Consider the following 25,515-nt stretch of genomic DNA (forward strand, 5'->3'; position numbering starts at 1 on the left):
AGCCTGGTAACCAACCAGTGAACTGAGCTAACCAATTATTAACCAGTAGTGCCACAGCACACGGTAACTCGAAAGAAAGCAACTCAATTATATTCATAATAATCATTTCCAATGTGTCTTGTCCAGTCGTCTATTTAGTTTTTTCTCCCCTGCAGAGCCTTAACACAGGACAGTGGGATATAAAATAAATGAACAACAGGTTTATTCCATGCTGAAAAAAAGAAGAAAGAGAACACAACGTTTCGGCCGTGGAGCCTTCTTCAGGTGTGAGAGAGACAGGAGCAGGAGAACAAAAGCTGGGAGAGAGGAGGAGCGAGAGGCGGGAGCAGGGGACAGACAGAGAGGCCAATCAAGAGGTGTGAAGTCAGAATAGGTGTAGAGAGGTGTGAAATGAAACCTTAAACGAATAGAGAGAATTTAGAGGAAAAGTAGTCTGTCGTTAAGAGAAGGGGGAAGGTGTGATCCTAGCTGCAGGATAATTTTGGTTTCTGTAGTCTTTCTGATGTTTGAGTTCGGAAAACCGTCTTTGAGAACACAGACGGAGAGATTAGAGTGGCCTTGTCTTTCTCACACCTGAAGAAGGCTCCACGGCCGAAACGTTGTGTTTTCTTTCTTCTTTTTTTCAGCATGGAATAAACCTATTACTTGTTCCTTTGGAGCCTACGCATGCTGACGCAGCTCTCCACCTGAACTAAAAGAAATGAATTCCTACTGTTGTAGTTAACAGTGTGACGCTTTTTGTTCTTCAGTTTCGCTGAATTGAATTTGTGTGAAACGTACAACACATAGGGCTTCCGTTCAGTATAGATTAGGATTTGTTTTGTGAAGAAACCAAAGACGTATTTATATTCCCCCCGCACTTTTCTGCACGTCGCGATAAATGGCTTAACAAAGGGTCATCTAAAAAAAAAACAATTAACGGAAATGTATTTATGAGCCCCTACTTTTAAACTAATAATATCAATAATTGTTATTGTTGTTGTTGTTATTTAGGAGGCTCTCCCCTCCAGAGCGCCCCCTCCGTGAAACACGCCCAGCACTCACTCGGCATCAGATTCGAGCTGTTTGCCAAAACTCCGCAGCCGCCGCTGTCCGCGGCTGTGGGACTCGAGAAAGCTGCTCCAAGCGTGTCCTGAGCGAGTGCTGTAACGCAGCGAGTGTGAGAGGTTGTACTGAGAGGAAAAGAGCTGAGTGCATCCTTGAACAATTATTTGCCTGGGACAGCGGGTTTTTTTTTCGCAGCTCGTCTCCCCGTCCTAGATTTCACGTGACAGTTGCACAGGGCGGTGAGCTTTACCTGGTCTGGCCGAAGAAGAAGTAGCATCTGTGCGCCTGGAGAAGATTATAGGCAAGCGGACAACGAAAATACGTGTAGCTTTAGAGCAAATCAGGGGGTGAGGTCTGAGGCTGGTGTAGGATGCGTATGCCAGAGCCTGTGTTCATGTGAAGCACCTGGTGCCAGTCTCGTTTGGGGATATGGAGAAAAGCATTGAGACCTCAGCTACTGTACTTCTCCCGTGTCATTGTACCTAGCGCCTGTGAGAGGACAGCTTTCTCCTGCAGAGGATGCCTAACAGGTAAGTGTCCGCTCTTGTTTTCAGAACCCGTGTTTTCTTTTTTACTTGGTCTTTGCGATGTTGTGTTCCGCAGTGTCGCATACCTCGAGTTCATACAGTAGTATGACTTCAGAAGGCTGACAAGGTGTTTCTGGGGGGGATCAACGGAAAACACAAGTCGTGCGTGTTTTTTTTATGACAGGTGTGTGTGTGGGGTGGAAGCTCGCTGATTCTTCAGGGGCGAAGGCTTGGAGCTAGCTTTTTGTGTGCTAAAATTGTTTTGCGATTGATAAGACTCTTGATTTAATCTAATGGTGTTTGCATATGCCGCGTGAGGCGTTTATCCGGGCGTGATTTTCAAAACGTGTCTTTTGGAAATAGACTGATATGAAAATAAGTTGTTCCCATTCTTGGGCATGGGTGAACATAAGGGTGAGATGTGTAGCTTCGATATGAAGTGGGTATTCTATTTTCTTTGACAAAATTACAGATGTAATTTAGATGAAACTGCGCATTTGTGTACGCACTAATAATTTGATGATCTGGAAAGATAAAGTTTTGATTCAGACGGGATTGCTATATGCTCTTAAAGTGATTTTATACTGCGGATCATGCCAATAAATAACACCAAGAGCAAAAGCATCAGATAATATACCGAAAATAAGCTGAAAACGACGAAACGAGCATCAATTCCAAACTGTAAGCAAACTATCGCAGTAGTGCAGGTTAGTTTTAGTTGTCCAAGTTTAAAGTGTTCGGCATTATGGAGATTGTTCAAGTTTATTTGAACAAAGATCCCAAATATAAAATAGGACAGCATTTTGCCGAAGTATTAAAGTCCACCTTTTTGGGAAAAAATGGGAAAAAGGCAATTAATACAAATACGGTAAATCTTTAATGTTTTGAATGGTGCGCAGAATCATTTTGGTATTCTATCTGTGTCACTTGGGTGTAAAATTGTCTCTTTACTGGCATTAACTGGGTTTTAAAAGAGGGATTTAGATGGGCGGGACTTTATTGTCAGACAAATTTACGAAGAGTTCGACACATATATTCCCATGCTTAAAGGTGAATGGTTGTCCTGTGTAAATGATTATCGTTTACCTACTGAAGGTTTTTTTTTCTGCAGCATTTGAAGGTGTATTCTACTTCATCCCCATTTTAATAACATTTGATTGATGATAAATTCCGCATAATTTGTATGTGGTCTTAACAGGGAAGTTGTTTATTAGGATATTTTTCTTCTCTTGTAAGACTGAATGATGAAGTGAATGAATGCATACAGTATATAAAATAGGCAACAAAAGCAAACTAATATAGCGGTTCCTGCTCAGTTTAAATTGCACAGATCGTCAAAAAGTTATTTTTAACACGTCAAACAAGCTGGCCATTTCCTTTTATCGGCATATACAGATAACATTTCGTCCATTTCTGTTGCAGTTAACACCATTACTCTACATGCAGTAGATAAAAGCGATTTTTGTAATTAGTGATTGCCAACTATGTTAACATGACTAAATACAGGGATATGTTAGTGTTTAACATTGACATAATTTATATTTTCAGGTAACCATCAATTTAGAACAGACTCCACTTACTTTCAGAGATTATTAAGAAAATTATAGTTAACCTTAGATATATTTGTCTCCCTTCTGATATACTGTATTGCACATCAAATGTGTGTATACTATATGCACCACTAGATTTCACTAAAGAGCTGTAGAGTTTAAAACTATTGATGGAATTAAAATGAGTATAAAATCTTTTTTTTCTTTTCAAACAAATACAAAGGAAGTTACCAGCCTGATCCTCAGGCTGCTCCTTTGTTGACAGCTACATTTAATTGTGATGATAAAATATTTAAAAATTGCCAATCATGAGGAGGTAGATATGGTTGTGTGTTGTTCCATTTATCCTAATGACACTGCAGGGTTAGACTGCAGCACAAACTGAAGGGTTTGTGCTTTCTCAAAGCAAGGCAGCCTGCTGTGACCTTCAAAAGGGAAAACATGAAATGTTCTGCTGGTCGATGAAAGGACTGAGCTGCCGAATAGCAGTAAAATTCATAGAAGGACAGGTTTTGAAAATTCACAGTGACTAATTTAGAGAGCTAGTGTAATCATCACATTTCTTTGCATTTAGCAATTGCTGACAATGTTTTGTCACAATACAAAAAGGAATACATTTTTTTTTTACACTAGAAGTTTATTGCAGAGGAGATTACAGTGCTTGGAATTCAAATATGCACTTTGATTCAGCACTTGCAAGGGTCTCTAAGTTAATCTAAGTTAATCTTCTGTCAACCAGAATTATAGAAAAAAAACATAACCATTTACAATCTTTTCCTTTGCACTGCTTGAATATTCCCTAAGACCAGAGCAGCCCTGAGTAAAAGCAGGCTGAATATTTACCGAATGACTAGACACTTGCTGAAAAGCTTTATAGTATCAAATCAGATAAAAGTTTTGCAGTGCATTTAACATTTTAAAAAATACACAACAAACTGAAACTGACATGTTCCTAACATTTTGACATCAGCTATACTTTTTAGTCTTGCAATGAAAATTGCTTTCACTGCGGGGAGTATAAACTGCAATTTACATCCATAAAAAGAAACTTAACAAGGCTAGACCGTGTAAATGTCCATTATTGTTGTGTTCTGTTGCTGAATAATTACATCCAATGCTGGAGACTCGTTGTCTTCACTTTGTGCTTTGTAAATGCATTTCTAATTATCTCATAATGCAAGTAAAGAGTAAAATAAGATTCACATATTAACATTAGATTAATCTTACAAAAGAAGCTTAAACCTAAAAGCGATTTTTTAAATGGTAGAATCTATATCACCACAGTGATGTAACTGGAAGATGTTTAAACTATACATTCACAATTCGTTGTGGCCTTTAGCTTTTATGTTTTAACTAGACATTAGTTTCATCTACATTATTATAAATGCAGACTGTGGGGGGCTTTCAGGTCTCTAGCGTATTAGTGACTTATGTCGTTCAGATGCTGGTATAATCTGAATCTGTCTGGCTCATTCTTGAACCCTGCCTCGGTGTGTGTGCTTGTTCCTCTGCTTTTTTTAGAAACAAGGGTCAGGTCCCGTCGCAGCGGTAAAATAATGCGAGGTTTTGTGTGAAAAAGCAAAAGGACGTATCATCGTGTGAATGCTGTCAAAACAGAGCTGAGGTTCCCCTTAACACTAGCTTGTACTGTAAATCCTAGAACATAGCACAGAAAATCGAACCCTCAGCTCGAGGCTGGAGAGGGGCAATCGCTAATGTGTGGAAAATTTCGGCAGTTCTGAGTTTAAGTCATTTTCCTTCCACGTTTTCTATTGTGACAAAGAATCTAATAAAATGTCATAAAGCATGTGCCTTTTATTTTCATGTCATTTTAGTTTTTGCATAGCAGCCTTTCACAGCAAGCTGTCGCAGTGCACTATCTCGTTGATTGACACACACTTTACTGGCAGGGTTGTGCGAAACAAAACGTCAAAAGGAAATGAGCATAAGTGGGTGTAAAGCTGTTTAATGTGTCATAGAGTAGCAGTGTAGCCGTCAGGCGCAAAGGAGAGAAAAACAAAAAACTCCACGAGGAAAGAAGTGATTCCCTGAGGGTCCGAGGCCCGGTGGTGTGTCTCCCCTGCAGGCACTGGCTGTGTGTAGTGAGGCGGTGTTTGAATGGCAGGATAGTGTATGTGTGAGCCACGTTGGGAGAGGTTGTGTATGCTTTGTTGGGGTTTCTGTATGAAAGCAGACGTGCAGTATGACAGGGAGTGGGTGTGTCCCAGAGCCGGATGGATCAGTCTGGGATCTGGGATCTTACAGTGCCATGTCCTAATCCAGCTAGGGGTTCAGATCAGGTGCAGGAATCAGGCAGGTGCTCTGGGAATCCTGATCAATGTAATAAAGCTGAAGTACTGCACATAAGCATGCATGGTGATATGTTAATGGAAGAGACAGGTGAATCCTATGGGGATGATAGTGAAAGTGATGATGAAATAACTGCATAGTCCTGAGTTTTCATTTATTTGATGTTTATTTGATGTTTTGGCATGGGTAAAGATATACATGTACCCGATGTTATTGTTTACCTAAATTATGTCATTTGCACACAACTACTTTGACAAATCACACAATTATCTCAGTCTGTGTGTAGTAACAGGGGCTCATGTGACTTCAGTATAAGCACACTTGTCACTGTAAGCTCCCTCAGTGAGGTAGTGAATGTCAAGCAAAGCGTCAGCCAAGGAGTTTTCAAAACAACCTAGGGTCAAAATTGTACAAAGGCATGGTTCAGGAGAAGGATATGAAAGGATACACTGAATATGCCCTTGAGTCACACAATGTCTGAGCATGCTGAAATGAATTAAGAACCATGTACTGTACCACTCAGATGAGGCTGTTTCTCCATACTGATCAGCTAACCAAGGAGACAGCTGGTTAGAGATGCCACCGTGAGGCCAACAACCACAGTATCCCACTCACTCCACAAAGGAGGCTTGTATGGAACATCTCAAATCCTGCATGGGATAACTGATACTAAGGGAGAATGCAGACACATGGTAAAAGATGTTATTGTCAGACACTACCAAGTGGGAACTTTTTGTCAAGACTGGGAAAACCAAGGTTGCTTCTGGAAGAGGTATTAGAGGGGCCAGCAGGGGCCTGCAGTCCATGTGGGTCCCTCATCACTATATTGGGGCATCAGGGCCCCCACAAAGTGAGCACCCCTTACTGGTCCCACTAACACCACTTCCAGCAGCAACCTCAGCTTTCCCAGGAGTCTCCCCTCCAGGTACTGACCAAGCCCCACCCCTGCTGAGCTTCGGTGGGCTGCCAGCTGTGAGCTGCAGGGTGATACAGCTGCTAGCTATGGTAGTTTGCAAACTAGAGGAGGTCATTCAGTCCATCTAACCCGTTTGGTAGTTAGCAATTAATTGAGTAAAGAATTTCATTCACACGATTCTTGAAAGAAGCATCTGTCTCAGCGTCAACAGCATAGCGGCGTAGCTGGTTCAATACTAAAACAATCCTTTGAGTGAAGACGTGCGTTCTGTCCCCTGTTTTAAACGTGCCTCCACATAATTTCCGCATAGTTTGAACTATAAAGATGTGTATACATATGAATGGTCTATACTGCATAGAATAAGTTTGAGGTTTTAAATGAAGAAGAGTAGAAGTATTTTATGTTAAGATTTCCCCGCATGTAAACAGTATATTGTAGAACGGACAATTATCCTCACCTCTAATGTAAATATCGCCGTTTGAGAAATGAATGAGAAAAAATGAAAAAAACTGTCTTTGTGTAAGTTCAGTATATAAGCTGTGGTTATTCTAGCAATTCTGTTTTGTAAAGTGCAAAAGCAATGACAAAGATTTTATAGCTTGTTTTATCTTGCCTTCCAAATATAGCTTTTTCTGCATCAGGACATTATTTTTTCTGAGGTACCTTCACTGTCTGGGCTCACCATTTCAGGTCACAAAAAGTGAAGACATAGAAATGAAATGGAGCAATAGAAATGACAAACCACTGCCTAACAAATGCTGCTTTGATGACCCACAGATAACAGCACGATTATCATGCTGTTGTGAAGTTTTAAGGAGTCATCTTTGATAAGTGAGACTGCTTTTTTAGTATATTTAGAGGTTAGAATTGTTTTGTCTTTTTAACATACTGCCTTAAAGATCAAAGTACAAGTTATTTTTCTGTAATGCAGGTGTTCAGCATGTTGATGAGATTATTTCATTGGGTTGTCTGTGTCTTTAATCTCAGGCAGTTTTCAATTCCCATCATTTTCTGAAAAACATAAACATTGGAACTCGGATGGTGTCATAAATGTGTTCAGCCTACCTGTGAAACCTGGTATTTCTCACTGGTTTATTTTGGGATTTGGATCATGACCACCAATTACAAGGTTTTTGTGTTCTCCAGAAAACATGTGAGCTTCTGTAACTGTAAAAGGCACCTCAGGAAGAGTGATGAATGAATGGTCCTGAATAACATGAAAACCTATTTTCATATTTGACATCTAAACAATTCAGCTAAAAAACTGCAGTCACTAGGGGCTACCTGTATGTTCCTTACCACAAAGCCCTTCTGTATATTCATCATCAGTTTGAAGCCTTTTTAAATAATGAGGTGCTATAGCAGACTAGAGATTGACCACAGCCTGAATATGTAGGATAGCTCAGACACACCCTTTAATTTTCTGGTCAAAGAAAAATCATAAAATTGGGACAGGCATGCTTCCATTTGTAAAGCCTTTTATGATTCACAGTTAGATAAAAGGGGGCAATGAAGTCTTCACTCTAAGAAATCATTTATGTGAAGAAATTTTACTTAGAAATTTGGCAATCCTTTGCGACCATCTGCTGATTGTGCCTCTCAGCTGACATCTGTACAACATCCAAATCATCTTTATGACACATAAAATATATTGTTAAGGTGACCGTGTGACAATCCTGAAACACATTTCTGTGCATTCATCATCTCTCAGGGTGAATTCGCTGATTTTGTTTCCCTCACAAACAACATACTCAGAAATGTTGACTTTACACAACACCCTGAATTGGATTATTATGTCTTAAAGGTTTTTCACGAATTTACTGCTAAGCACGTGATTCAATTTAGATTTTATTAATGTTCATTGTATAGATAAAAAGTAGTTTTGGACCCAGTAATGACAGCAATCTTATAATTTCATAAGTTAAAATTCAGGTTTTATATCCTTCCTGTCTTGTACATTTAAACCATCATCTGCACATATGACCTCTTGTGAAGTTCTCTGTCCATATGTACAGTATATTTTTGAAGTAGAAGAAAATTGCACAAATGGGTACATCAAAGCTATGATCCTCATGCATAAAATAGTTGGCAGTTGATATTTTCTTTACTTTTCCTTTGTACAGAGCCCTGCAAAGCATCAGAAATGGGCACTGTAATGCCTATTAGTGTCAGTGCTGCTCGCAGTACTAGACTGACTCAATCTTAGGTTAAAGTCATATGTATTTAGTGGACTGTTTATCAGCATCCTAAAGTGCTTACTTTGCACTACTTGCCATTACTACAGTTTAGGTTATTTTATGTCTGCAAAGGAACAAGTAATAGCTTTATTCCATGCTGAAAAAAGAAGAAAGAAAACACAACATTTCGGCCGTGGAGCCTTCTTCAGGTGACATGCTGATGCAGCTACCCACCTGAACTTATGTATAAATAATGTACTAAATTGAAAAGAGTAAATAGATGTGCATTTCTGTGTTAAAATCCTATAATATCTTATATACAATCGGGGGTTACATTACCTTTACACATATAAGCATTAATAATTTACTCACAGCCTTCTTTAGTTTCTTTTTACTAGTGGTGAAAGATTTTGACATTGGTGAAGAAACAAGATTGTTATTTATCAATCTTCAATTGACATTCTCACTACAAAATAAGAGATCGTTCAGGATCTGCTGCTAATAAACATTGATGAAGATCACCATGTGATTGTGTTTTTCCAAAAATAAGAAACGCATTTAATGCAAAAATAATTTAAATATATAAGACAGCAGTGTACATTTTGTGGAAAATTACATTTGGATGTATAATACCTTTGGGTAACTACACCTCACAATCAAAAGAACAGTCTCTCTTTGCTATGACCCATTGCCATGTTCACTCATGTTGCTTTAAAAGAGTATTCTTTTTGACAACCACCAAGAACAGTACATTCAAGGAGTTTTTGACCTCACTTGGCAGATCCAATCTCAAGTGCGCATGATACTGAGCAGGAACCATAATTTATAAACTTACATTACCTGACATTTTGAGATTATGTTTGTAGCTTTGGCATTCTAACATTGAAAATGTCCCACACATTGTTGTCTAGTCATGTTTCCACGTCTTTTTTTATATATAAAACTGTTTTAGACTCCTACACTAAGAATGCCATCTCATTGAAAAATGAATGACATCACATCTCTCTTTCTTGATAGTGCAGTCTGCGTTCTCACTGTGTCATAATTTGAACATTTGAAAAAGAAGGGCACTAAATGCTGTTCTGTATGCTCAATCCTGTTTTTATTTTCCAAGATCAAAGCTCATCCAATTAAAATAGTCCATTGTTACTTTAGAATATATATTACCTTATTCATTGCAATGTTCTTTTCCCTGTGTAATTGACATTAGAGTGCATACTGTATATAATGATCTGTGCTCTGCTGTTCTGGTGGACAGATACCACAACTGGCTTCCTCATCCCATCTCCCAAACACAAGAAAGCGCATTCCCTTCCCACCACTCTCATCACAAGTGATACAGCTGCTTCACAGCTAAAGAACACGTGAGAATTTCTTGGCACAATGTGCATTGTACTGCAGAACATGGTATGTGTTTAGTACCATAAACAGAACATGAAACAGGTCGATCGTCTTTTGCAGAATTGGCAGGAAGCATTTCCAATCATTATTTCAGTGGTTTTGGATTTTTATATATTGGTTTTGATTGTGTGAAGGTGCATGCAGCAGTGTGTCTCCTGTGACAGTAAAGCACTATTCTAAAGTAAAGTAAAGTTTTTTTTTGGGGGGGGAGGGATGTCACGTGAATTGTAAAATATGCTGTTGATTTAGATGTAGTGTTTCTGCAAAGGCTTATAGGAAATAACTTCAATGAAGAGATTTTCTACTTTTGTGTATACTGTACTGGCTGTTAGGTATTGTTTCTTCTTTGCAGCATGTCATTCTGTGTCAGTTTATAGGGATCAGTTTTCAAAAACTGGTCTTTCACTTGTTCTCTGATGTTTTATGAGCTGATTGAAGAAGCAATTTTCAATTTAGTCAGCAAGGAAAAGAAGAAGTGACAGTGTTATTAGTGACTATAGTTCAGAGTTAACATGGTATAGATATAGAATATAGAAATGGTGTGTAATGTACAGCTATTGCATCCTGATAGCAGTTTCACTGTAGATGCTGATTCCATACACAAATAATAAATGCTATCTGTGCTGTCATACATGGGGGTGATGGGTCACGCTGGATCGCACGATTGATCTTCTTTTTTGTTGGACATGACCAATCAACCTTTCAAGGCCCTTAGTGTGCCTGTTAGGAATGCAGTGCTTTAATGAAAGAATGACCAGTCACAATAACAGAAGGTGATGTGGAGAAAGTAAACCCTATGTTACAGTGGCTATCAAAAGTACTCACCCCCCTTGGATTTTGTCACATTTCATTGTGTTACATCATACAGACCTGTAATGTATTTAATTGGGATTTGCACTATTGATCAGAGAAAAACACTCCTTAATGTCAAGGTGAAAACAAAATCCTACAGATCCTTCTCAATTACTTATAAATAGACAAGAGAAAATAATTGATTGGAACTCCCAACAAAAACAATATAAGCATATCATCCTGAGAGCACCATCCCACCTCTGCATATCATCCTAAGAGCATCATCCCACCTCTGCATATCATCCTGAGAGCACCATCCCACCTCTGCATATCATCCTAAGAGCATCATCCCACCTCTGCATATCATCCTGAGAGCACCATCCCACCTCTGCATATCATCCTGAGAGCACCATCCCACCTCTGTATATCATCCTGAGAGCACCATCCCACCTCTGCATATCATCCTGAGAGCACCATCCCTGCTGTAACACATACTGTGCAGTAACCCAAACCATACAGCCAAAGCCACAGTGAAGTGGTTTAAAAACAAGACAGCCAGTGCTCTGGAGTGGCCCAGACAAAGCCTGGACCTTAGTCGAACGGAGAATCTAGGGCAGGAGTTGAAAATTGCTGTTCATCATTGGTTTCAATCCAACCTGAGGGGCTTTGAGCAATTTTGCAAGGAAGAATGGGCAAAAAGTGTCCAGATGTGCAAACCACTGTGGTAGAGACTCATCCAAGAAGACTCATGGCTGTGATTTCTGCCAAAGTTACTTCTCCCAAATAATTAATATTTGTGCAATAAATTATTTTATGTTTTATATTTATAATAAATTTAGTCGGATCTAAGTCGGATCAAGAGTTTCGTTTTCACTTTGACAACACAATATTTTGTGTCGATTAATGGGAAAAAACTCCCAGTTAAATACATTATGGCTCCATATTGTAACACAATAATATGTGAAAGAGTCCAAGGGGGGTGATTACTTTTGATAGCCACTAAAAAGCTGAAAGAAGAGGATATTATTGCTTCTCAAATTTAATTTGTTAAATAGACAAAGGGAACAAGGGAGGAAAAAATTCTTTGGAATTTTAAGCTTTTATTAACCCGAGAAAATTATTTTTTAATGTTAATAAATATATTTGAACTAAGTTGTCTCATTCATTTTGTAGTCGTTATATGCTAGGTCTTTCTTAAAAATTGTGGCGATATTTGACACTTCTGTCACCCCGGTCTGAAACTGAGCAGATTTTCTGCTGCTTTTTCTGTACAGTTTGGCTGTTTTTGTTTTGCGTGCTGCAGTGTTTAAATTTATGCACACTGCTATTGGAACTGACCATAAAAAAGATAAACTGTTGAAGCCTTGTTGATGTGCTCAATAATGCCATTGTACTAAATACAAAAATCATTTCTAATTATATTTTCAACAGAAAGCTGATTTACTTAAGTAATTTTCCTTGACTCGCCAGTAGAATGGATTACAGGAGTCTCTTAATGAGATGCAAGGTCATCCATTGTATTACCCTCTCTCTTGCTAAAAAGAAATCTTAGTAGATATATTAACAATGCTCTGGCACATATTTATTTAGATCGTTTCTGTTGTGAAACATTTTGCATTTGTCACTCAGAGAGTCGTTTACTTGTTCATTAAAGCAGGTTCCCTCCAAGCAGAGTATGACTACGTACTGAATTTAGTAAATTAACCATGTAATTTCCTAATACACTCAAACCCCGGTATTCAAACCTAATTCATTCCTGAAAATCTGTTTGGAAGGTGGGACATCGTAAATCGAAAATAAAAATTCCATTATTTCTAATTGGGAAAATTCCACGCCATTCCGAACCAAAGATAAATTCACTCAAAAACCACCCTAAACATATAATACCATACAGACCATTATAGCAAGCTTAGTGAACAACTCAGTTCTACTCAAATAAGTCAACTATAGCTGTGAAATAATTAACTATATCATATTTACATTTTTCATTCTTTTTCAATAGATTTCTATCCAAGAGATCGGCTAGAACGATGTGCATACTGTTGTTGACTTTCAGTCTAAAGAATCTTTTTCTTTTCCTTAAGACCCCATAATGAACAGCAACTACAAAACAAGCACAAAAAAAAACACTTTGAAAATGAGAGTACAAGCTTTCCCTATGATTGTAGACAAAGCACTGCTGCCTCAAGGCATCCAAAACCACAATGCGTGTCGCCCACGCAGAAACATGCAGCTGTTCGGTGGCGCAGAATTCAAATGTTCACAGAAGGTTCTCGGCCAATGTCAGCTACTTTCGAACGTCAGAGTTCAGATTAGCAAAGTTTTGTTCTTTAACGAATTACAAGGTACAACTTCTTCATGTTCAATTTAGTGGAAATCCGTATACTGAACGTTCTTATACTGGCGTATGAGTGTACCTTCAAGTCCACCTAATTTTGGTTTACTTAATAGGTATTCAATAAACAGCAAGTCATGAGTACAGAGCATTTTTGGGTGTACATGAAGTACATTAAAGACAAAGTACTTGATTCCCTAATGAGCTCTCCAGCACTTTGAGCTCAAGGAGCCTGTCCACCTTGCAATTCAGTGATCTCAGTTCAGCATCTATATTAAATTGCCTATAAAGCCATAGGACTGACACAAGCAGTTCCTTACAATCCAGCTTTCGTGGCCCTTAATGTGGCAGTTAGGAATGCAGTGCTTTAACGAAAGAATGACCATTCACAATAACAGAAGGTGATGTGGAGAAGGTTAGACCCTATGCTACAGTGGAGAATGCTGATGAAGAATGGTGGAGAACGTTGATCTTCATACAATGAAGATGTTCATTTTTAGGAATGATTTGGCACAGGACTGTAGTATAGAGTTTCATCTTGGGACTCACGATTGACAGGTTCTGGGTTTAAGTTAGTGATGTAGTACCCTTGACTGAGAGACTTTTCCCCGGCTGCTCCAGTCCACCCAGGTGTGTATGTGCTGGGGGTGATCCCTTGCGAAAAACACGTGTCCCAGGTAGGGGAAGAGTCGCGTGCTCCACAGTCCGCTTAATGCTGCCAAACCACGTGCCCAGACTGTAGACACCGTAGAGACACCAATTAAATGTAGCTTTGGGAGTTGGCAGGGAACCACAGCACCTGGTATAAACTCACACAAACTGGAGGGGAACATGGAAACTCCACAAGCAACTCCTCTCCAGGAACTGTGCATATATAATTTGAAAACCATGACATTCCCCTCAGCTTTTGGATATTTGATGATATTCCCCTTTTTCTGTTTATTTCTGTCTTTTTGATATTTGTCCATGTCGCTAATGGGATCAAAATTAAAAGTTTACTTTATACGGTTGTTACAATATATTTTGCAGATATGTAAGAAAGTAGCTGAGCCATTGTTTCTTGCTCAGTACTGTACTCTCAGATGTGCTGTCTTGAATAAATAATTTAATCTGTGCTGTAGGCGCATACATTACCTTATAATACTTATATATACTTTCTTCATTATTAAGCTTACTTGAAAACATAAATTAATTGTGTGAAACCATCAACGTTGTGTATGAAACGTTGTGTTTCCTTTCTTGTCTTTTCAGCTGACGCAGCTACCCACCTGAACTGCTTAATGTAGATGCCTGACTTCTTTGTCTCTCATATGACCGCCAGTTTTATAGGGCAGGGTACGAGCCAAGTCTGACATGTGATAAAAAAACGAACTACTAACTGCTGCTATCAATTAGTGCTTTACGGGAGGAGGGCCTAGTGGTGTTGCCATAGCAACGGGCATCTATACTGTAGCTGTGTTAAATATTTCTCTGCAAGGTAATGGTCAGGGTTGTTTAGGCCTGCTATACCTCCATTTTTAAATAAACAGAAGTGAGGGGAAATTCATTTTTGTAATGTTCTTGTTGGATTGCTACATTCTACTAAGTGTAGAAAATGGAGATTGTATGCCACTCATTCAAGAATGTTTGCATTTGCTGGTTCTAAAAAATAACACAATCTTCATCTAAGTGACTTCCGAAAAGTGTGGCACGGTGTCTCAGTGGTGAGCACTGCTGCCTCTCAGGGCTGGGTCTCTGGGCTTAGTTCTGGACCTGGGGTGCTGTCTGTGTGGAGTTTGCATGTTCTCTCCATGTTCGTGTGGGTTTCCTTATTTCACTGAGACTGCTTGATGGGATAGGCTCCCCCGCAACCTTGGATAAAGGTCTTGGATAAAGAAGTTAGAAAATGGATAGATGGAATATGTGTAACTCCTAATGCCTCCTTCTCCATTCATTTTACGATAATAATCAAGTTTATTTCCCATTGTGCCATTAAAACTGTCATCCCACTGTGCTTCACAACACGTAAAAAGTACATAGCGCAATAACATTTAAGGTTTTACAAAACTACATATGACAACAAATCAAACAGAAGCTGAAACATTTACTACCCAGTCTTTCTCAGATAAGTAGGGGTATTTTTCAGGCTTGATTTAGAAGCACTCAATGCAGCTGAGCACCTAATTTCTCCTAGTGTGTTGTTTGAGAGCTTTGGTTTAACAAAAGATCCTGTCGCCAACAGAGTGCAAGCAAACTGGGAAAACATAATAGGAATTAGTTGAGCGAAGGTCGTATAAAATAGGGGGAGCAGACAATTGTGGAGACATATCTTGCAGAGGCTTGATCAGAAGCAGAAGAATTTTCAAATCAGCTTGAACCACAAACTCAGTGCAAGGACTATATATAGACAAGAGCTATATATAGACCTGATTGGAATTATAGGTGCTGCAGTTTAAATGTATTTTTAGGGGTTGAACACAGTTTTAATCTGAGTCCTACAAGAAGGGCATTCAAATAATTAATCTGTGAAGAAAAAACACATAAATAAGTTTTTCTATTATAGGCAGCTTAGGATGCAGTCTTGCAATATTTCTGAGGTGGGAAAATTATGCTTTTACATGTAACGTCCCGGAAGATTCAGCAAGGGGATTGGACCCTATGCGGTGCTTAGCTAAAGATGTTAAGCAAGGAAATTATTTGGAGAGCGGATGCCGGGTGTTCTTAGCCGAGTCACGTTGCCAAAAGTCGTGTTCAGGAGGACGCGTAGGTTCACAAGACGGTAGCTCTCTCAGATGCGGAGTTTGTAAGGAAGGTGAGCTCTATAAGAACGAATGTAATACTGAGCGAGGAGGTGCAGGTGAGGAGCCCTTAGGTAGTGGGTGGTCGGGAGGTGTAGTGCAGGACTAGGGACGTGGTCGGATGATAAGGATGTGCATTGCGTCTGTGGGAAGAAGCAGGGGCTTGTATCTGATTAGTGGAGGCCGTGACATTACAATGCTCTATGATTCTATGAGATTCAGATGTTCCACAACTGAAAAGTGCTCCCAAATTCTTCATTTTGGATCTGAGATCTAAGATAATGCAGCCAAGGCAATAAGCAGCTTTAGCACTGGCAGTTTCATGGTGAATTGTCTAAAGTTGGATTCAAATGGTTCAGAAAGTTGATTTGTGGTGAAGTGACAATTTCGTAGCACGACATTGGCGTGGTCTAATATTTTAACCTATGTATTTGCACTTTGATACGCATGGTGGAACAATTTCCTTGAAATGCACATTGGTTTATCTTTAAGCAGTGGTAAACATGAACACAGGGTAAAATCAGAGCAGTGCACACTCATGTTTGGCTCTTGGCATGACTTCAGTTATTGTTGGTTTGTAGGAGTGCTGGCTTCCTATTGGATGAGCACTGGAATGTAGGGAATTGCTCTTATCGGTCGATCATTCTGTCAGCTAGCTGCTCAGCGTTCAAAAGAGTGTTGATGTGGCCTTAGTGTGATTGAATTCTGAGAAAAAAAAATTGAGATTTTCGGCTCTGAAAGCTGGTTTCTGCATTATTCTTTGTTGTGTTTCTATAAGTAAAATCACGCAATTTTAGACAGCTATGGCCCACACAAGGATTCAGAAGGAAATTTACTTTTTAGGTATCAAAGGTGATATAGTTTATGTGCAAATTATTGTGGATGTGTTATTGATTAGTTTTGCCAAAAATGTATCCGTTTCCCTCATTCATGCATACCTTGATCTTACGAAAAATAAATAACTTGGCTGCACTGTGGAAAGTGAACAGTACTTTATTGATCAACTGTTATGGGAAAACACAAAGTCCGATTCTCTATAAAGCAAAGGACTCACATGCCAGATGTTTTGATTTTGTTGCATTGTAACAATGTGTCGAGGTGTAGAAGGCAGTAGAGGGTGTCTGGCCAAACAGGAACGACCGAGCCGAGGGTTTTCCACTGCTGCGTCCTGGGCAGGTGAGTGCGAGAACCAGAAGTGTCAGCTGCTGTGGACAAGCCTGTTTCGTGCCCAAAGTGGTGGTCCTGCCCCATGGCATCACAATATCCATTTGTCCTGTTTCCATGTTTCTCCTACTGTATAGATTATATACCAACATAAGCACTATTATGATAAATGTAGAAACTATCTAGTAGAAGTTTAGTTTTTGTGTGTAACCCCGGCTCTGTATGTCTTGCATTCAGGCAGTCTCTACTGAAGATAAACAGAGTTCAGAACATGAGTTCTGCTCACCATTTAGGAATGCTGGTCCAGTCTTCTTAAGCCTGATTGACAGTTACCTAAACTATCACATTCATCCTACTTTGAGTTCAGAAAATGTTTGTCTTTTTCCCAGTGTGAACTATTGGTAACACTTATTGGCAGCATTTTTTCATTTATGTTCTATTGATATTTGTACCAGAGTGTTAATGATGAGTCATACTGTTAAATGTAATGATCCAGGCTGTATTCAGTTGTCTTATGTGGATGGCCTATGTAATTAGAATTTAAGCAGATGCACTTAATAGGGAGAACAACAAGCAACATAAAACATTGCTTTTACAGTGAGGCTGTAACTGAAAAAAAACAGCTACTTAATACTGAAAAAAACAACCAAGTTTATGTTGCTCATTTCTATGGGCTGCATGCAATATTATTAATTTTTTGCTGGCATAAAATATTTGTCTGAAAGTTATGGAAATGTAATATAGAAATATAAAAACTAGCAATATTGTTTTACAACTTTCTTGCATAAATTACTTCTGTGCTGTGTTGGAACTAATCATTATTCCTACAGTGTGTGGTCATATGTGGTCAGATTTTAATTGGAGACTTGGAACATTAACACAGTGACATCATTTTCTGTTAGCATCTATAGCAGCTTCATCCTTTTAATATTAAGAACATTGATCCTGAAAAATGTTGACAATGAAAACTCAAATCTCACTAATTGCTTTATTAGAAACCCAGAAGTGCATAGCAATTTTCTTTTTACTCTGATTTCTGACCCTCAGCTTTGCTCAGTTGGTTCAGTTCTGTCCTCAAACTGTTCTGGAAAAAATGCTTTAAAAAAAACTTAGGTGATAATGATAGTGCTGGTGAACATTTCAAAATAATTGATTCATGGCTGTCATGGTGCAGCTCTGTGCTTTGTTTCAAATTGAAGAAGGATGATACATGTGATTTCCAAGCATTTATGATAGCAAAGTCATACCAAAATCTAGAAACCTCCTGTGGTTGTTGTTTGAATTTATGTGGTGTAGATTTTCATCCAATAGCTAAAACTAGTCTACACATCACTATCCTTTGTTTTATGAAAGCCTCCTACGAAGTCATAGACCAAAGATTACAAGAGACATTAATCATTCATTGCAGATGAATTATTGTGGGCTTTTCTTTGGTTTATACAGGATTATAATAGAAATCTACAGAAAGTGTCAGATTGACATCATTGAAATGACATTATTTATAAAATGGGTTTCTAACATGTCAAGATAAGAAGACCATCATCTTTCTAAACTTTGTCTTTAAAAATTAAATAATGCTTGAAATGATCCATATACGGTATCTAAAGACATGCATGAAAGGGATTACAAAATCATATTTATTGAGGGTGTACTGTACCATCTGTTAAGTGCAGGAAAAAAATGTTCGGTATATGAGTGACAATAGTAGACCTTTGTTAAAATAACAATTTAAGAAAAAATGTGTCAATAAAAAATCCATTAATACAGCAAAGAAATGTTTTACAAACATAATTAGTTCACTCTGTTGTCAGTTTGCCTTTGTGGACACTGGCCCTACTGATTAAAGCTGCTACATCTGTTCTTTTTCTTTTCCCGTTTACAACCGTATTTTGTGCAATATATGCCAGAGACCCGTGCAATACATCTATATTTAGATTTATATCTATATTTACATCTATATTTATATTCATATGTGTGATACGATTTTTCTGCGTACTGTTGTTCTAGTTTGTTCTTTGTGTGTCCGGACTGTGAGTAACTCTTTTAGTGCACCCCTCACTGTGCTGATTGTATTGTATGTATTGTACTATTATTATTATTGTATCATTCGTTACACTGTGGCTGTGTTGTCTGTGTTAAGCTGCTGTTGCACTGCAATTTCCCTCACAGGATCAATAAAGTATCTATCTAAAATTAGCGTTAAGCGAAACCTGTTGTAGTGACAGGTTCCAACCAGCAGGAAGTGACATGTTCCTTGTGGCAGATTGCGAATCTGATTTGTTTTGTTCAGTCCCTCAGCGTCCGTTCCTTTCAGTGCCAGCTCATCCTAAGAAAAGAGTGTGTAAGCTCTCCAGAGGAGTTTCTTCCACATCTGCTGGTGTCTGCAGCACGAGCTCAGATACACAGCAAACCACCCAGGAAAAACAGGCAGAGTCTATTAATGGAGGGGGCTTGAATAATTCAAATGACAAGTGCAAGTAAAGAAGGTTGTGGAAAAGAAATGCAGTCAGAATATCTTCATCGTATGCCTCATTCTGACATTCAAAGGGCTGTAACTCTATATCCCATGCAACACACTGCATGTTCATACCATTTTTAGCTTTGTCTGCTCGCCTTTGATCACATCTATAATTCTGTAGCAAAAACTTAATTTGATTACAGTTCAGAATGCTTAACAGCCTTGGGTTTTAGTTATTTATAACTTCTAAAGACATAAGAGTTTTACAGGAACTGAAACCGTATTCTGTGTGAATCAAATGAATAAGTGTGCTTCGCTTTACAAAGGTTATGTGTTCTAATATAGTTTATCTAAATAACCTAGCCATTGTCTGATTTCACAGAAATTTGTTTTCCATCCAATCACTTATGTTGTACACACATACAAAATGTACAGAAACAGACAAACAGTGAAAATAAGCATTAAATTAAAAATAAATACAACATTACAGTATGTAAATGTTATATACTGTATAAAGTATATAAAGTATAATATTACATAAAAGACATCAGCTCATACGTAGTCATTACACATCACTCCTACATGTATCCACACAGCTTACCTGAGACGTACTCCTTCTACAATCACCCTAAGCCACAATAATTGTACATTATGTCTTCATTTTTGCACATAATCCACTGATTCCCCATAAACAAAATCTCTTCTGTTGTGAACTCATTTATTGATTGAGTAGTTTGATAGGATGTAACTAAGTCTGCACTAAGGGACTCTAATTCATCTGTTTGAAGGCAGACATTGGTATTCTTCATGCAGAACATACGAGGGATCAGAGATAGTCAGTCTCAACACACTCTTCATGTACAGAAAACAGTTTGAAAGCTTCACTCAAGTGGCTGCAACACTGTCTGAGGCTGATCATCTTGGCTCTTTGTTGCACAGAAGGACTGTTAAACCAGATGGTTATTCCATATAGCAAGACACATTTTAATACAGAAAAAGTATATTATTACTAGATATAACATATATAAGTGCTGAAACACATGTATCTTGCAAAAAAAGAATATTCACTATTGTACCTTATTATAAATAAAGTCTCACTGTTGAGACTCACCCTTTCATACCTCATTTAGGAATACTTTTTCAGGAACCACAGATAATAATCTTCAAAATCAGATTTGGCTGTTTGAGTATTCAGGTCACTTTTTAAATAGGCAGGAGAGAAGTAATAAGGAGCATGTCAGAGGCCATAAAGGGCAAAGAACTGGAAAATGTTTGTAATCAAAATAAGATATCCTATTAATATTCCATCTTCCCTCCCACAGGAAATGCGGTGCTGCAGCATGATGGCTTTGGTCATCAATTATCCCAAAGTGTAATACAGGTAATATCTGCAGCGTATCTGCTGACAACACCAATACTGAAACAACAACAACAGCCTATAAATCTGTAGAGGTAATTAATAGAATAAAATTGATTCCAGCTTTGGCGCCTCTGTCAGGTCACGGCAACCAGATCTGTCTCTTCAAGCACACAGATTGCATTAATGATGGAATATTATACAGGAAAGAAACTAATTTGCATCTCAATATTCCAGGGATGGCAAAGTTGAATGCCATTCGCTTTAAGTTCCTATAAATTCCTCGGAGTCGCTTCTTAATAGGCTTTGCTGAACCTGCTTTAAAAAACTGCATTGCCACCTATTAAATCTATTGACTTTTCACTTGGAAGGAGAGAAAAAAAAATGTAATTTAACACTTTTCTCGGCCATCATTTCAGGAAGTAAATCCCTTTTTTCTGATGAGTTGCTGATTATAGCCAGGGAAGAAATTGAGAGCACTCATATCTTTCCTGGATAGTGTGTGTGTGTGTGTGTGTGTGTGTGTGTGTGTGTGGGAAAGCATCTGGTGCTTGAACACTCCAGAGCAAACTTGGGTGGGGCTGCCAGAAAATTGACATTCAGGTTAGTCTCAGTTCTCTCAGGCTTGTTAGGTTTGTAACCCCCAATGAAAAATCAGATCAGGTTTCCTGTTTGTTTAGATTGATTGATTTGTTTAGATTGAATACATTTTTAAACAGTCTATTAATGGTTTCATATGCGATGGGCTTTCTGATTCGGCAGTACTGTCCTTGTATGATATGCAGTACAAGATGCATGTTGCTAATGAATGTAAGGACTAAAAGCATGTTTCTCCTCAAGTGGCTTGAATCATTCCAGGTGATTCCTGGGCATAATGTTAGTAAAAGTCTGCTTTTCTGATTGTAAGGATATGATGTCCTAACAGTTAGGATATCACCCATGCCTGAAAGCTGAGGTTACTTGTTATGAGAATATTTCACTGGGTAATGACTGTTATTGTGTACTTCTGTGTCATTAAAAACTAAACTGCACAATGTAAAAAAGTAAGTGAAACTGATACAGTTATAGATTGATTGCTTGAGTGGTGGCCACAACACATTTTAGCTAGTGTTTAACAGCAACCAAGGACATCATGTAACATGGTGAGCAAGGAGTTATGAAGACAGGAAGTTCTCCAGGATTCCTGAAAAACTCTGCACAAGTCAAAACATGGAAATTATTAACTAATTTACTATAGGAGGACACGTAAACAGGGTGGATGAGTTTACTCCCTAACAGCTTGTTGAAATCCTAAATAAAAACAATTGCACACAGTTATTCACATACAATATTACATACAGTAGTTGTATGTTAAACCAAATTTTTATTGTTGTATTCTATGTATAATGTAAAGAGTTGTTGGTAGATGGCAAACTGTGGACATTTGCAATAAGTAAGTTCCCATGGAAACATCTGGACTGCACAACTATCTTCGTTATGTACAGTATATAAGCACCATTGCCAGTCAGTTTCTCCTTATTTTTTTCAGACAAATATTTGTCTACTGTTTGATTGAATAGACTTATAAAATTTGAAGGTTGGCAATTTTTTTTTTCATTCGTGGATTTGAACTTGAATTAATGGTTTTATTTACAACTAAATTTGAACAAAGTTGAATTTAGATTTAAGGTTGGGAAAAAAGGCATGAAATGGAAAGGACGAGATGGAAAGGAATTCTGAAGGTTAATGTAATTTTTTTTCATTAATACAACAGCAAGTGAGCCACTAAGGATGGAGGAAAATACTGTATGTCCTGGACAATAGTGGGAAAACCTCAGGAACAGAGGTTCACAAACCTTTTTTTTTTCCTGACAAACCACTTAAAAAAGTTATGAAGACCACAGCGAAACATTAAAATATTAACATAGGGTGTAATATATGTAATGTAATATATATATAATAGCTTATATATGAAATTTAAGTATTAAACCTAGAATTATCTTAAGTTGTCAACTGGAAGTGTGCATCCATTTGTCGGAGGAAAGGTCAGCCATATGAGAGCTCCTGAAGTCAGCCTCAGTCCCAGGACAGACTCAGTCTTCACCTGCTTCTGAACCTGCCTTTATAGCAGCAAGGCAGTGAGGAGCAAGCACCCCCTCTCGCACTGTCAAGTGGTTTAAAATGGCAGGAGAAGTAGTGCTGCCTGAAGTTCTGGATGCTTGTCCTGTCTTTGCAAAATGTGCAAAAATCCAGTAAAGAATGTCTTGTAAATTCATATCTCAAGGTTTCACCGCGACAGAGTTCTTGCTCATGCAGTCGGAGAGCTCACTAACATCAGTCCTGAATGGGTTTCCAATACAGCTGTTTGTTACCTCCTGAGGTAGAAATAATCCAAAAACTGATTCCCGAGGGTAATCCTATTCTTTTTTTGACAAAACGTTTTCCAAAGTGGATGTTGCAAAGGATGTCACCCGTCTTCATTTGCAGTTCACACTATTGCATCTTTTCCACTAGGGTGTCTTGTCACCTTTGCCAAAAGCTGACTACCTGTGGCCCTAAATATAACTCACTGAGACGTCAAAATAGGTCTGACAGATATGCAAGTTGGGATAGTTGGACAGGGTCATCAAAGCTATTTGACAATGAGAACTGATGCTCTTACAAATATATCTGAATTTCCAAATTCAATTTGAATAACCATAGGAACACCTTGCCTCTGGATAACCACCTTGCTTGTGTGTGAAACAGAAGCTACTTGTGGCTGCTAGTCATTACATTACACAGCACAGTAAAATTACAAAAAATGATAGGTTTTACTAGAATGAAATTGATCAGTTTCACAGCACGTCTAACAGTTCTCATGTCCTCTGGCAGCTTCTTCACAGTCAAGGTCTCTGGATGGATTCGACAAGTGAATCCATTTTGTGCTGGGAGCAGCATCATGTATAAGAGCTAACACCTCACAATGTTGCCCTAATAGGTCATCTGGCTCGATCTGTATGAAACTCCAATACAACATTGCCAATCAGTACTGTGCTCCTCAAATAACCCATTCGGCAACAATACTGTATAATGCACATGTAAATAAAAATGACATTTAAAAACAGATAGAAAACAACATATACAGTAGTTTCCCGTAACTAACCCTAAGCTTAAGCTTAAACTAATTCAGACTTAAACTGCTATGACATCATGTCATATTTTTTAAATATTAAACTATTCGTGAAAGCCTTAACCATCACTTTGATTTTGAAAGCTGTGCTCACACACCAGCTTAATGTAGTGCTCTGTACCTTAACTTTCAGTTTGCTTTTAGCTTTCAGCATGTGATGAAAGGAAATCAAAGGTCAGCTAATGCAGGGCACTTTGTAAATGAGTACAGTGGTACTAGAAATAATTTGGCTTGTTCAGTGCTTTGAACAGCAAAAACATTCTCATTCATTTTAGACCTTCATACAGTAACCTGATACCAGAGTTAAGGGTTTTAAAGCCTATTGAACTCATCCAAGTTCGTTTTGAAACATGTTTAAAATGTTTCACTGCTTTTTACTTAATGTAAAATTGTCTAAGTCTGTTAGTATGAATATTAGTATTTAGGTCTTATTGTTTATTAGTATTAAAGAAATTATTGATGTTCTGTGGATGGAGAGGTGCCCCTCCTTTAAAAAAATTAATTGAATTTATTTTTTGATATAATGAGTGTAAGTAGATAGTTTTGCCCGACTGGACCATTTAAAGGGAAACTGCAATGCTGTATTTACTGTATATTTCAGGGTTAGGAAGAATCAGCACTGATGACCGAATCTCAAGCCACAATTAAACTAAAATGTACACAGTACAAACCTCCAATTTACATCACAAAATAGACTAAATTTCCAGGTACGCACAGCGCCATGTTCTGTGATTCAGAACGAGACAACTTCTGGTGATGAGTCACGATTTATTGCATTGTAAACAAGCTTGTGAATGCATCTCTTTTAATCCCATAAAAATATCGCCTTAAATTCAGAGACGGTTTTGCCAACAAATTCCGCTTACTTGTTAACTCTGCATGCAGATCGCGTTGGAACGTTTCTCCGGTGAAATGTCTGCGGCACCACCTGCGTTTATTTGCTTGTACATCACATTTTTTCGGTCATTACAGCGACTAGTGAGCAGAAGGAACCTCATCACGTCGCAGTTCGTGAGAACTCCAATGCTGCTTTTCAACAGCGTGGCTATTTTGGGCTTAATCCGAAATGTGTGATTCTTTCTGTAACGTGAACGCCTTTGTTTTGTTACTGAGATTTTATAAATGGTCTGAGAAATTGGTGCCACAGTTCCCTTTTAATAGCTTGGGGCTATTAGAATCAATCAGGGGACCATCAGTCAAGCATGATCTCTTTCCTTCTGAGTTTTTGAGGCTGGGTATTTGTTGGTTTTGAATGAGGGCTGCAACAGGTTAGAAGAAATGGAAATTGAGAGATCAGGGTAGCCAAGTGAGTGAGTGTGCTGGTCATAATTTTGGGTGAAGTCATGTTGTTGGTTGTAAAGAGTTCTACCCTAGGTCACAATGAAAGAGAGAGAGATGTCTTAGGTGTGGAACAGACTGTTTTTTTTTAATCTGTTTGTTTATAGTGCTGACTCACCTGAGCAGCAGATTGTTCTCCAGTCTTATTTATGGACAAAACATTTTTAAGGGGATTTATCAATGGGGTTTAATTTAGTAGTGTCGTTCTATGAAGT

At 38.3% G+C, this 25,515-nt stretch overlaps 1 protein-coding gene across 2 annotated transcripts in view; it reads left to right on the forward strand.

Annotated features, from left to right (window-relative positions):
- The first annotated feature begins 883 nt into the window (after positions 1 to 883).
- Positions 884 to 25,515, forward strand: part of LOC148675454 (heparan sulfate glucosamine 3-O-sulfotransferase 5) — an 86,637-nt gene continuing 62,005 nt past the window's right edge. The window contains exons 1-2 of one of the 2 annotated variants that reach the window (XM_088626804.1): positions 884 to 1,577; positions 20,777 to 20,835. The gene's annotated coding sequence lies outside the window, so the exon portion shown is untranslated. The remainder of the gene's footprint in view (positions 1,578 to 20,776; positions 20,836 to 25,515) is intronic. The other variant, XM_088626802.1, reaches the window with a different exon arrangement.

Source organism: Lepisosteus platostomus, chromosome 3 (assembly GCF_059453375.1).
Source record: "Lepisosteus platostomus isolate fLepPlt1 chromosome 3, fLepPlt1.hap1, whole genome shotgun sequence".
NCBI classification, from domain to species: Eukaryota; Metazoa; Chordata; class Actinopteri; order Semionotiformes; family Lepisosteidae; genus Lepisosteus; species Lepisosteus platostomus.